Here is a 13,659-nt window from a genome sequence, read left to right as displayed (position 1 = left end):
GATAGCCATTAATCAGTTGCAAAAGATAGCAGTTTGAATAACAAACTTCTGTTCTTCGCAGACAAGGTTGGCCATGTAAGATAAGCTTTTAATTTTATTTTTTTTCTCCCATTCCTACACTCCTCTTAGCTCTGTAGATTTTCTCTAGTACATTTTTGTTAGATAATTCCTTATGGCAGAGATTATGCATTTGTACTGTAGTTAGTATAATGGAATCCTGCTCTTAATGGAATCAAGTTGTTGTCAAGATGGAAAGATAACAATGTAGTTTTAATATTTTAGTTCACAAATACAGTGAGAATTACAGTCTCTGAATTAACAGCCAAATGTGTTAGAAACTGAAAGGACAGTGGAACGATCTGGTTTATAATTTTACCTCTTGCAGTCCTTGGTAGCTGTTACTTAACTGGTTGTTCTCACAGCAGACCGTGCAAAATGGACCTTTGGCTCAGCTGAGAACAGTCATCTTGAATAAGTTTTGTAGTACATTTGGGTTATTTTTGCAGTATATTTCTGTCATGTTACTGGTTCTAGCAGTAATTTTAAGTTTATATGCAAACTAAACGGAAATAATCCCAGGCTACCTGAACATGTTCTCAGAATCTTCTCTGTGAAATTAAAAGGGAATAAAATGAGGACTGAACTGCAAAGAGAAATCTTAGAGAAAAGAGAATCAAAATTAAACTTACACTGTTCATGGTACTGTAAGGTATACTAAGAAAACCTGTGTTTTTCTCAGTGCAAGCAGCTCCATTAAAAAAATATATATATAAATAAATAAAGCTGATGTGAATATATCAAATAAGAAGTGCTAATCAATACAAATCGAATTGCAGTCTTTATTCATTTTTAAATAATCTGGATTAGTTACATCCACGGTTAATGCAAGGGAGAAGAGGAGGGATGCCCTGTCTCAGCACAGTATGGAAATCTGTTCCTTGACCATTACAGTCAAGACCAATTAACTAATCTGCAATGTACTGCATATTTCTTTATTAGAGTATCTCAAACTTTATATTAAAATTCCAATATGTTGCTGTTTCTATATCATCTATTGATTATTCTATATCTACTTAATGGTATGTTTAAAATTGAGGTGGGCAGTTGAACTGAGGAATGAAATCCCAGCATATAAAATGTGCCAAGTCAGAGAAGAGATTAATAAGAACTTCATTGTGTTACATATGTCCAAAAAGGAAAGAAATTCTCTTACTTCCACAAAGTAAGATGTAAGAAATGTGAAACAGGGATGAGTCATGCAGTGGTTGGACTTCATCAGTGAAGTACTCTTAGATTTTATTATCTCAATAGAAGAACCACATTAAAAAAAAAACAAAACAAAACAAAACCACCAGAGTTTATTCAATCAAAATAACGACATAATATTTGTGAGAGAACTGTGAGTTTTGAGTATTTCTCAACCATATCTGTAAAGGGTCACAGTGCAACCCTTTAGGAAGATGGTGTGCTATCTGCCAGCTGCTTAGCATTTCTTCTACTCTTTGTCAATATATTTGTAAAAAGAAATTCAGAAATGAGTTTTTCAATAACTCACAGACTTAGTCACTTTGATTTTTGTTAAGAACTGATTTAGGTTACACATATCAAATCTAGCTGTCAGAAACCAGACACTCTATTTTCCTTTGTATCTTCTCCAATGCCCAAGGATCACTTCATTGTCCTCATCCTTCAGATAGTGCATTCTTTGAAACATTGCTTCGTTTAAAGTTTTTCTTTAAAACATAGGCGAAAATAGTTGAGCACAAACATGTTTCTATAATGTTATATTCTGTCACAAGATTCATTTTAGAAAATTACCTTGTTGAGAGGTCACATTTTATGATATGGTTACCATGTAAAGAAATACCTTACTGCATTTTTTTCCTGGATTAAAATGTTTTCTATTCTGCCGTCTGAACTCAGACATGTTCTGAGAAATCTTTAAATGCATGAGTATGTTGGGTAGCTTGGAAATGTAGGAAAGAGTTAAGAAATGTTTTTTTCAGCATTTTTTTGTCAATTACTTTCAGATACTGGGAGGATGGATGAAATAATTTTGGGAGTATCTGTCACTTCCTACGAAAGCTACTGTTGTCACCCAGCTGTGAATTTGAGACACATTCCTTGTAACAAATACCATGCACTGTTTGAAGGCAACACACTGCACAGCATTGCTACACTCAAAATTTTGATTATGGGCAAAAGAAAGCATACCTTACAAATAAATTTATATATATACAAAATCTAAGTTAAAATTATTACATTCACACTTCTTGGTACATGCTTCTTAGATTTTATCCCTTTTCTTGAGTGTTATCCTCACACTTCTGCTCAACAGAAAAATTACTGTCACAGCAAAACTGAGTAAGACAGCACTGCAGAGTTCCAGAAAAGCTGAGATAGGGCAGGTCTGATAAGCCTGAACCCTTGCAAATTCACTGCACTGTTTCTAGCTAATTACTAGCAAACACAGTATTGCATTGCAGGACAGCATATTTATGGTACATGTATAAGGCCTCCACATGGTCTCTGGTTTTATTTCTTTTGTAATGCAGTGTAGATACAGCGAGCTGTTAGTATGTTCTGTAATACTGCTTCTCATAGCATCTCTGTTACACCTCGAGTGATGGCTGATTGCAGGTATCTCATGATGAGAGGTGAACTTTGATCATGTTGGTGGAATAGCTGTATTGTTTACCATGGATGTGAAGATCCAGCGTGTACAGATAGGTGGCATTTAGAATTACAAGGCTTACAACTCTTTACTGATGCAGGTTTAAACAAGTATTTTTGTGTGGCATTAGCTTGTTTCATCTTTTATACAGACACATTTTGAAATGCAGGTTCCTGAACATTAGCATTAGGATGATGATTTTGGTCATTCTTTAAGATTCTTTATCATCTCAGTATGAGATTTTTAGAAGTAGATAGTCAGTGAAAGCTAGAAGAAATTCTGCCCATTTGGTTTTTGGCCACAGACATAGATTTTTTACCATCTTTTGGCAAGTGCTTCTGAAAACATGTATCTCATGACATAATTGTAGAGGCTCTATGCCTACATCTTGATATCTGTTTAATCTCATTCTCTAGCTATGCATTTATACTCTTTATATAAAAGTCTGTGAGGCTTTTGTATTTATGCGCAGATTAAAATCTTAGGTTCTATAGAAACATCAGTATGAAAAGACCACCAACCCAATGAATGTAATAGATAGCTCTTGATTAGCAAATATTTGCTGACCACAGTGCATATAATTTCTTAAGATCAGATTACATTATCTATATACTGTGTACTTATGTACTCTTCACATACATTATTTTTAATTTTAAGTCTAGAGTTCAATTTCTCTTAAAAAGCTAATGTAATTACCTTGTAGTTAAAAGGGTTTATATCTTACAAAGAAATAAGCAAACAAAAAAGTGTAATAGCAAGTATCAAGCAGGAAGAAACATAATTATGAATTAGCAAATTGATGGAAATATAACCAGTGCAGATGAATATAGCTCTTAAAACTTAAATTCTTATTTTTAAGAGAAGTTGTAAATCAATACAGCCCTAAACTTTATCCCTGGCTATAAATGACAACTTCTGAAACAGTAATGCATATTTTCTCTGAGAAAGCAGAATCTGACTCTAATAGCTGGTGAAAGAAAGTAGGTAAGTCAGTTTGACTGCAGTTGTCAAGGTTCTTGTTTCTGTTCTGTGTTGGAATGAAAACAAACCTTTCCAATATTTCCCTATGGATTGTCTTTCTGGAGCCTTCTTTCCTTTGTCTCTGCATTGTAAGAGGTGTGGCTCTGGTCTATACTTCAACCTGACTCTGTGAATTTCCCCTCCGCACTGAGCTGCTTCTGTAAGTCTCTTGATTTCATTCCCTGTTGTTACATTCTAGTTACTCATGAAGAAACACACTGGTCTTGTCTGGTGGTTTGTGACTGGCACTCATTGTTAACCCTTGAAGATGACCTGGCTCAGTCCCTGTAATGGTGAGTCATCTACTGCTTAACCCTGGGCCAAATGTCTGGCTGTACTGTAATGCATATGAGTTTCTGAAATGTTCTTGGGCTGTTTCTAGAATTTCAGTTTTCCCAAGATCTAGTTTTGTTGAAAATACCATGACCCTCTCTGCCCTTAGAGTTACCTTATACTCTTCTTGCAGCAAAAGAAACTTTAAAGATGATGTTTTAAGCCACCTTGATTGAATGCTTATGAACTGCTTGAGAATAAAAGATTTAGGAACTTATAAGTTCTTTTGTATTTCTGTAACCAATATAAAACAAGGTTTGAGGAAAAAGCAGATGGAGAAGACCCACAGAACAGAAACCTCTTGAGAAAAACTTTTGCTTATAGCTTCTTTTACAACCTACTTTTTTGGATATTTTTTTTTTTTTACTAGATGGTATTTCTATCAATTCAGCATTGAAATACTGATATTTAGACCTTTCAAATGACAAAAAATTTGGCTGGTATAATTTTTTTATGAAGTCTTTTATAAATCCACAAAATCCTAAGGCTGTGGACTTAGAAAGTGTAAAAGTAACTATGGATGGTCATAGGAGGAGAAATATTTCTCAGCTTCTTACTGCATAGTGTGCTTTTTTCTGTGTCTGATACTACTGGAACTAGTCCTGAGGGGTAGTTCCATTGCTGCTCTCAAGACAGTGATTAATTACAGCAGACTGACAATGCTGAAACTAATGCACAGAGTGCACTTGACATTTAGGCAGAAATTTCACCCCTGCTCTACATACAAATATAATGAACAACCCACTGTTGTTTATCAAACCTCATTTTCTAGGCCATATATGTAACGCATCTGATATTATAGGTGTCATATTGCAATGACACAGGAAAAAAGCCTGAAGTGGAATACTGCTTAAAACTGAAGACTGTAGTATTTGCAGTGGTCACAAATGCCGTATTTGCTTATTTCTTCTTTCTTTGCCTGTGTACTTCTCTCTTATAAGGAATAATCTTAAAAAAACAAACAACAAACAAAAAACCCAAATACAAAAAACCCCAATTAGTTGTCTTTTTAAAAGAAATAGAGCTCCTTACTATACCTTAACTGGGTCAATCATTATCACAGAAGCAAATAGTTTTATTTTTCTTCTGTATAATCTTTGTAGGCATCATAGCTAATAGGAACATTATCAGAATGAAAGGAGTGTGAAAGTGCTTACATAAGTATTTCAGAATATCTCGTTACCTAATTTTAATGTTTAAATAGATGCAGAAGTTCGTTGTGTGCTGTATATGCTTTAAAAAGTACACATTTAATGATGGCTTCTTAGGTTCAGATCTACATACATTTGAATGACTTGATGTTCAAGACAGATGTTCATTCAATGACTTAGATTGATTTCCAAAGGAGAAGTATTAATTTGACTAAGAGCTGCTTTGTATTCAGCTGGTGTGTAATTAGGCATATCTCTGCATGCATTATATATGGAGAGACTTTCCTAGTTTCCAATTTACTTTTTTTAATATATAAATTTGTTTTACATGTATATATACATGTATATTTCTGGAAGTCATGTGTGCATATAGGTGTACAAATTTATATGCATATAAAATTGTAAACATGAAAACCAAGTATAGATTTAGGAGACTAAGTGGAGCTTCTTTTGAAATTACAGTCTGTACTTTCAAGATTAAAAATAACTCTGGTGTGGGGGATGTAAAGGAAATCGTCCCTGTGACATGTTATTTTTACATTGAAGTGAGCAAAGACAGAGAAGAGTGTTTATATGAAGAACTTATTTGTAAAACACATTCCTTGCACTGTGTTATAGGGGTATCTCTGACGTTCATCCTCTAGATCCAAGGCCTAGAAGAGCTTTATTGCATTGCAGTGGATGCACAGAAAAAGTGACAGCTATTTCATTTCATAAGTTTGAATAAAAGGCAGTAAATAACAACTTTTTACTCTCACTTCAATTGGCCAAATTAAAGCAGAGTAATTTATGCTTTGCTCCCTCGTTGAGTTCTTTCTGCTGCACTTCATCCATCTCAAATCACCCTTCACTCTCTTTATATGAGTGCAATTTTATGTGAGTAAAATGGTACCTGCATCAGACTGATTGCATGCTCATCCTTGCTTAGTTCCTTATTTTATGTTTATGGGGGGAGGGAGGGGAGAAAAAAAAAGGAAAAAAAGTAGCTATTTATTGTTCATCAGAAGTACATTTTTTCCCCTAAGAATTCAATATAATTCTGATTAACTCAATATCCTGAGGAACTTGATCTTCTAAGGGTCTTGTGTGTTTGAAGATATGGAGGGTGGTGGATTGTTTAAAGAGAAAAAAAAAAAAAAAAGCTAGATCAAGCAGTAACACATTAATCAAGATGGACACTTACAGAATGTGTTCCTAAGAGATACATTTGATTTTGCTGAAAATGAGATCTTATTGTCTGCATCACTGTCATTATGGAGGGAATTCATCTAATTCTTCTAGAATGAAGCAGTGGTTTATAAAATAATTATTAGTGAGGAATAACAATAAGATACAGTACTTCTTTAGGGCTTGCTTCAAAGAGATTAAATGAGAAAGATTTACATTACATGCAGCAAGAGCAGGGATTTGAAACAATGCCATAAAGTAAAAAAATATTTTTCCATCTATCTGATGAATAAGTGTGTCAATTAAATAGAATAATGAAGAGGAATAATTATTCCAAATATATTTGAGATACCAACAGGGTAAAGTGAGTAAGAGGAAATCTGGTTTTAGGAAGTACAAGCTTGATTTCTATCTACTGCTAAAAGATTAGGCAATTCTTTATGGGAACACTATATCTTATTAGTTACAGTCAGGCTACAGTTTATCAGATAGCCTGGGTAAAGCAGGCAACAAAACTTAACTCTGTTCATAGATGAGTCCAGAAAAGAAAATTGATCAACTCTGTGAACCCGAAAGTCCTCTTTCCCCACAATGTCCTTTTTTCAGGAGCAAAGAAGTATAGAGAACAGAGAAGTGTTACTTTCTACTCAGATGCTGTGCTCGGTGGATTGCTGAATGTGTAGGAAGGCAGGAGGGAAGAATAAATTGTGCTGTTACCCATTTTGTGTTCTTACTCTAGTGTTCCTTCTTTGTTTAGACAAGTTATTCAATAAATATAAAGTAGTCCCCTACACCAGGTCTAAAACTGATTAGAAGTGGCAAAAAAAAAAAAAAAAAGGGGGAGGGAGGGGAGCAATTTTTCTGTTTTGTTTTTGTTTTTTCTTTTTTAAACAAGCCATTATTTCCTGTTGCTTTTTGAGTTAAGAAAAGGTCTTTTTCTAAGACTCCAACTTTTTATTTCATTTTCTGAATAGTTTATTGTAATTGTTTTGCCCTTCCTATGTGGCAGTCTCCTGCCATTATGCACCACTTCACAAATGCATGAAAATAAAAAACTGAAAGTGCCAAAGAACAGTGAAATGAGGAACAGGAAAAGAAATAATTATTTTCCCTAACTTCTAGTTATTCCAAGAGTTTTTAAACTGTGATTTTTTTTATTTTTAATTCTTTATTTTTCCAAACTTTGCAATACCTCCTTATTAAAATTAAGGCTCAGTTTAACTGCTATCAAATAGTCTTTCAAGTATATTCCATCCAATAAGATATGAAGATAACTTTGAAGAAGGCAACTTGGTCTCTAAATCAAACACAGAAAAAAAATCTTGTAGTCTAGTGGTACTTGCAAGCCTCTTTCTCTGACAGCTGGTTTGCTCTGAAACACATTGGAAAAATGAAGTGTATGGAAAAGGATGCTGAATTGCCCAGAACAGCTGTCAAAAGAAAAGTCTAGCAATATGTATGAAGCTGAATACGTTCAGGAGATACTGCTTTTTATTACTAGGAAAACAAAGGAAAAATCAAGTCACAGGTCTGCATATTCTTTCTTTTTTTTTTTTTTCACTCTTCAAAACATGACACATATGTGAGAACTTGCCTGTTTTTTTCTTATTCCCCATTTTCTTAAATACAGCTATTGTTAAAAAGCTTGAATTTTAAGAATAGTACAATTTTTAAGCAAACATCTTTTTTTAGATAGCTGTATGTCTGGCTCAGGAAAAGCTTTTGGAAGCTTGCCTAGGAAGTGTAACTACTGAGTCACATTTGAAGGTCAGCTCTGAATTTACCATGCAATTTTTACACTTTCTTACTGTAGTTACAGTTGCGTAAACAGACTGAGATGTAGTAGAAGTCACCCTTTTAGGAAGGGAGACTGTCCGTTATCTTGCATACTGATTTGGAAGATGTCTTAGATGTCCTGTTTACAGATACTGCTCTTGAAATCCTGTTCTGAGAAAGCAAAGGTCAACCTGAAACATTAGAGAAGGAAGTACTAAGTCGAGTTAGGTGGATAGCATATTCTGCTGAGGTGGATAAACAAGCCCAGAAGGCATTTGTACCTACAATACAGAAAGAAAATTCAAAAGTTTAAAATTATTTGGAAGAGAAAAAAAAAAAAGCCATCAGAATTATTTGAGAATCAGGAATTCTGGTGTACAGATTGAAGAGTTTAATTGTTTTACTCTATTTCATCTGCACAAAGCTGGCTTGAGAGAGAATTTGGTTATGGTATATTAACACAAGTATGGGGAAAAAAAAGACTTCTGATTATGGTTCTTTAGTCTGAAGAAAAAGTTGTAGCATGAGCAGGTGACTGAAACCCAATTGTTCTCTGGTTAAACTGGAAGTATTATTAAAGGGTTTTTCTAGTCATGGCAATAAATGACAAAGCAAATTCCCCACCCAGCAGAATCTTAAATCTAGAAATTATATCTTCCTAGAGGTTATGTTCCAAGTTCCATCAAAAATTTGGTGTGGTGTTTACTTGACATGCACTATGCTTAAGCTCAAAATATATTTTAATAATCTCTAGTGGGATTAAAGCATACAAATCTTTATATGAAATAGAATACCATGGTTCTATGCCAATCTACAGTTCATAGAGTGGTATGGGGATCACTTAAGATCAAGTATGCAGATAAAATTAAGGATGATTAAAACAGCTTATAAACACAATGTATTATTAACAAAAAAGTTGATAGTGTCTGAATTCATCCATATAGGATGCTACAAACATAAGCTGAAAAAATATTGTAACACTCCAGGGACTTAATAGAGCTGGATAACATTTACAGTACTGCGAGAAAACAGATTTAAGTGGGATTTTTGAACTAACGCTGAACCTTGGGACTTGGGGACATGAACAAACAATGAAAGCAGGCAGAAGAGAGACCTCAGGAAAGAAAAATTTAACAGAATAAAATCAACTTCTAGAAAACTGTCCAGCCATTAGAATACAAAGCAGGAGACAGAGTAATCAGCATATTGTTTATTTGCATGCTTTACAAATAGAAAGGAAGTTGATAGTGGATGTATTACCCACTAATTAATTTTGTATTTTCTCATCTCCCTTCTTGCCTTTCCAGCTCTTAAACGTAAACATTAAGGCAATGAAAAATGAAAATGTATAAATAAAACAAAGCAGAGCTGGCGGAATTATTTGCAGCTCCTACAGATATATATTAAAATTAATTCTCAATCTAGAGCTAGTCAGCCTTCTGATATGAAAGTGTTGAGTCATCAAAGGGATTAAAACTGTTTTAATAGAATTTAATAAACCAAATTTTCTTTCATTAAATCTAAACACAAATGTTAAGAACACCCTAAATAATTAGAATGTTTTTATTTATTAATTTTACTTCTAAGTAATCTCTGCTATTACAAAAGTCAGTGCACACAGAAGTTACCAGACACTGTGTGGTAAACCAAGATCTCACCAAGTGGAAGTCAAAGAGAATAATTCTCTTCTGTAACATTTCTACTGATTTTGTTATTTCTACCTTGATTCAGCTGCATAGTGATGACACAAATAATGTTTAATATGTTCCCCATGTAAAAGAATAAAAATGTGTCAGTCTTGTAGTAAACAAAGTGGGTTTTTTCAACCTCTTTAATTGGGTCAGAGTTAAGGTATGTATGCAAATTCTTAAAGGAAGACACATCTCCACAGCCAAATTTTTTGCAGATTTTATAGGTGACTGTGACTATTATTATTGCATAGATAAACACAGAAATCAGTAGATCAAACACTTCTGTGCCCCTCTGGTCCATATAATTGATAAGTGAAATACATTAAACATTGTTATGTATCTTTTTGAAACAGTATTCTATTCCTTTATGAACACTTGAAATATTTATATAACTTATTTTATAAATGATGACATCTCATAATGACTGCACCACCACACTCCAACAGTAATAGTTTGTAGTTGAAAAGGGTTTTATTTTTACATTTTAAGCTACACATTAATCCAGCCTTTTACAGTCATGGGATATCATAGACCAAATGTTGTTTAGAGAAGTAGAAAGCATAAAAATTCACTGTTTGTGGAAACTGATGGTCCTTAAAATTGGTTTACCTGCTTACCGTGGAAAGCTCCTGCTATTTACTCAAAAGGAAATGGTGCTGTCCTCGTATACTGTGTCACTGCACCATGTTTCCAGTCAGATGCTTTGTCTTAGAGGTCAAGGAAGGAATTGTGGCTAGAAAATATTTATTTCTCCTTCACTTTTTCATATTCTTTTTTATTTGTTACTTGTAACAATTTCAGCCAAATTAATTCCTTGCATCTATACTCTGGGGGTTATTTTTGGTTTCTTTTTCTCCCTCATCCGAAATTCCTAGGGTATTTCTTATTATTACTTTATACACACTCACAGTGCATGTTTCTCAGCTTCTGGCTCTAAGCATTGTTTAAGATGATGGATTCAACATGGGATTCAGTAATTTGGTGATACTTCTGACAACATGAAACTGGTTGGTGATAACATGCACAAGCTCTCAGGGTGAAGGTGGTGTTAGTACATTTTATTACAGATTTACATAATGTTTAGCACATTAAAAGCATAAAATCTAAAAACTGATTCAAGGTGACGCAATGAGAGCTCTCAAATAACACATTTGGAGTGAGCTTTGCTCAGTGTGATGACAAATTCTCTAGCCTGATGTTCTTTGTACTAACTTCATAAATCTTAAAATAAGATTTTCCAGACTGCTGCTCCTGGACTTCTTTATTGCTGTATGCATCTCTTTCCTTAGGAACATGAGAAAAGTGGGAGAAGGTAGAGGGCATCTGTTCAGGAGATGAGACTAAGTTTTAGACAGGAAAGTGATAAGCAAAGGATTATGATATATATGCTTCCTAGCTACTGTATTTTTTCTTTCTTTAGGGCAGCCATATACCTAACTTTTCAACAAAATAGGTTAAGACACAGCAACTTTTTTCCACCCATTGCAAAACAGTCTAAAGTCACATTTCAACTGTTAGTACTTCAAAAGTTTCAAAATATTTTACAAAATAAGTACCATGCTGTCCATGCAGCAAATGAGGAGATTGCAGTAATCAGCTGGAACATAAGGAAGTGAAGGAAATGAATGGAAAAATAACTACATGTACCAATCTCTAAACCTGATAATCCTTCCAAAAAAGACCTATTCTTACTACTGGACAGATATAATCATATTGCATGTCATCAGCAATGTTACCCCTGGTAAGGTTAGTTCGTCCTTTTTTAACACATCTGTGCAACTAAGCAGATTTCCATTCTAAAGAGTCATATTTTCTTTTGAGAAATTGCCTTTGAAGTATTACTACATTGTAAAATGTATTCTTGCCTTATGCAGAGCTAATATTTCATGCTAAAATTCATTTTGTATCTGCAAAAATAAATAAATTCTGTTGAAATAATTATACTAAAAAATTGAGACTAATCTAATAAAGAAAACTACTGAAGATTTGAGTTTAGAATAGGAAAATTAGGTAACTTATTTCCACTCAAAAGTGAATTCTTTATACTAAGGAAGTTACGTATCTTTGAAAGGATTGATTGAATGCTACGTCACACTCCCAGCTTCAAACAGAAAGTTTCTGTAAAATCCTAAACATCTAGAGGGAAATATTTCCATACACTTTATATATGTATTGTGATGAAAGCAAGAAGAAAAGAAATTACAGGAGGCTGAGCTCAGTGATAACAAAACTACATCAGAAAAGTCTGGTGAGAAACAGAATTAGCCATTTTGCTCTAGTGTTTGAGCTACCAATTGTGTAGCTAAAGAGTCTTGTTATGTATTTGCTCCTCAGAACTGTAGAAAATGCTCTGCTGTTTCACAGACTGACTATTTGACAGAATTAGTCTATTGGAGTTTTAAACAAGTCTTTCAATGCTAAGGACTGATTTATTCCCTCATTAAGCAAACCATGTTAAACCTGTATGACACTTTTTATTTTCTTAATGTTTTGCAAACATCCAAAGCTACTCAGATAAAAAAGTAATATAAACAAATGCATTTAAGAGATTATACAATAGGAAAATATTTAGAAAAAATAATATCAGTAGCCTATCTCTGTTCAAGGATGATTGAAAGCATAAGTATATGTAGGTAGATAACAAAAGGATTAAAGATGCTGTATTTATACTGTGCATTTAAATTTCTGGGTGCCACAGTACGTATCAGCAAATGGATTGAAGTATTCCATCCATTTCACTGTCTCACATTTGCAATCCATCCACCAAACCAGAAATAAAACATATTCTAGTTCAGGAAGTACTGTGGTACAAGCCTGTGATACAAATATTGTGGTACAAACTAGTACTTGTACAGACCTGCAGCATAAACACAGTGCATCCAGAAAGATGCAACATTAGCTTATTCTGTCAACAAAAGGAATTTTATGACTATGTGTTAATTTCTACCCAGGTAATCTTGTTATAACTGGAAGGTGAGAGAGGCAGTGGGAGAATGCCAACTCTTTGGAATAACCACTTCTTAATGACAATTTCTTTACAAAAATACAGTAAGTATCAAGGCAATTCTTTTTTATTTGAACAGAAATTAATATCAACTATTTCATCTCTGTGGGGGATAGTTTTTAAAGGTTTTTTTTCGGAGAATGCAGATTCTGATTCTAGTTGAGGATTAGTCAGCCATATTTTAACTGCAAGAAATTTTAGGAGATGTTGCCTTGAGATTATATTCTTATTCTTACAGTTGGGGAACAAGGCTGATTCCTTAAAACAAAATTAGAGTGTGAGGACATAGGAAAAAAAAACAAAAAACCACAAGAACAGAACAAAAACCCACAAAAAAAAAAAAAATTGCAAAGACTTGAAAAATTGTTTCTTTTTCTCTTGCAGATTCATAATTTAAATTTTAAAGCTGAGGCAAGAGAGACATTAGACACTAGCACAGGATAGTTGTACATGTGTCAGGGATGTTTTGGCTTTCTAAATGATTTCTTATATCGTTGCTTCTGTATCCATTAATTCACAGCTGTTATTTGTGAAAAAATAAATAAATCTCAGTCTTTTCTGATGAAACCAGGTGACAGGAAAGAAAATCTACCAAATAAATAAATAAGAGAAACAAATAAGGAATTTTCAGGGAAAAGGGAAAAGCTAACGTGAATATTGCGCTGGTGGTGGTCACACTTGAGCTCAGCCCAGTGGAGGTAGATACCAGACCAAAAAATATTTTTAAAAGTCTCTTGTTTTTTAAACCTTCCACTTACTGGGATCACCAATACACTTTGTCTCTATGAATATGCAATAAAGAAAATTTGGGGGTTCAGTGTACTTTCAGAAGTGTCAGAACAG

The sequence above is a fragment of the Chaetura pelagica genome, unplaced genomic scaffold (assembly GCF_000747805.2).
Source record: "Chaetura pelagica isolate M959 unplaced genomic scaffold, ChaPel_1.0 scaffold221, whole genome shotgun sequence".
NCBI classification, from domain to species: Eukaryota; Metazoa; Chordata; class Aves; order Apodiformes; family Apodidae; genus Chaetura; species Chaetura pelagica.
Note: the sequence above shows the minus strand (reverse complement) of the source record.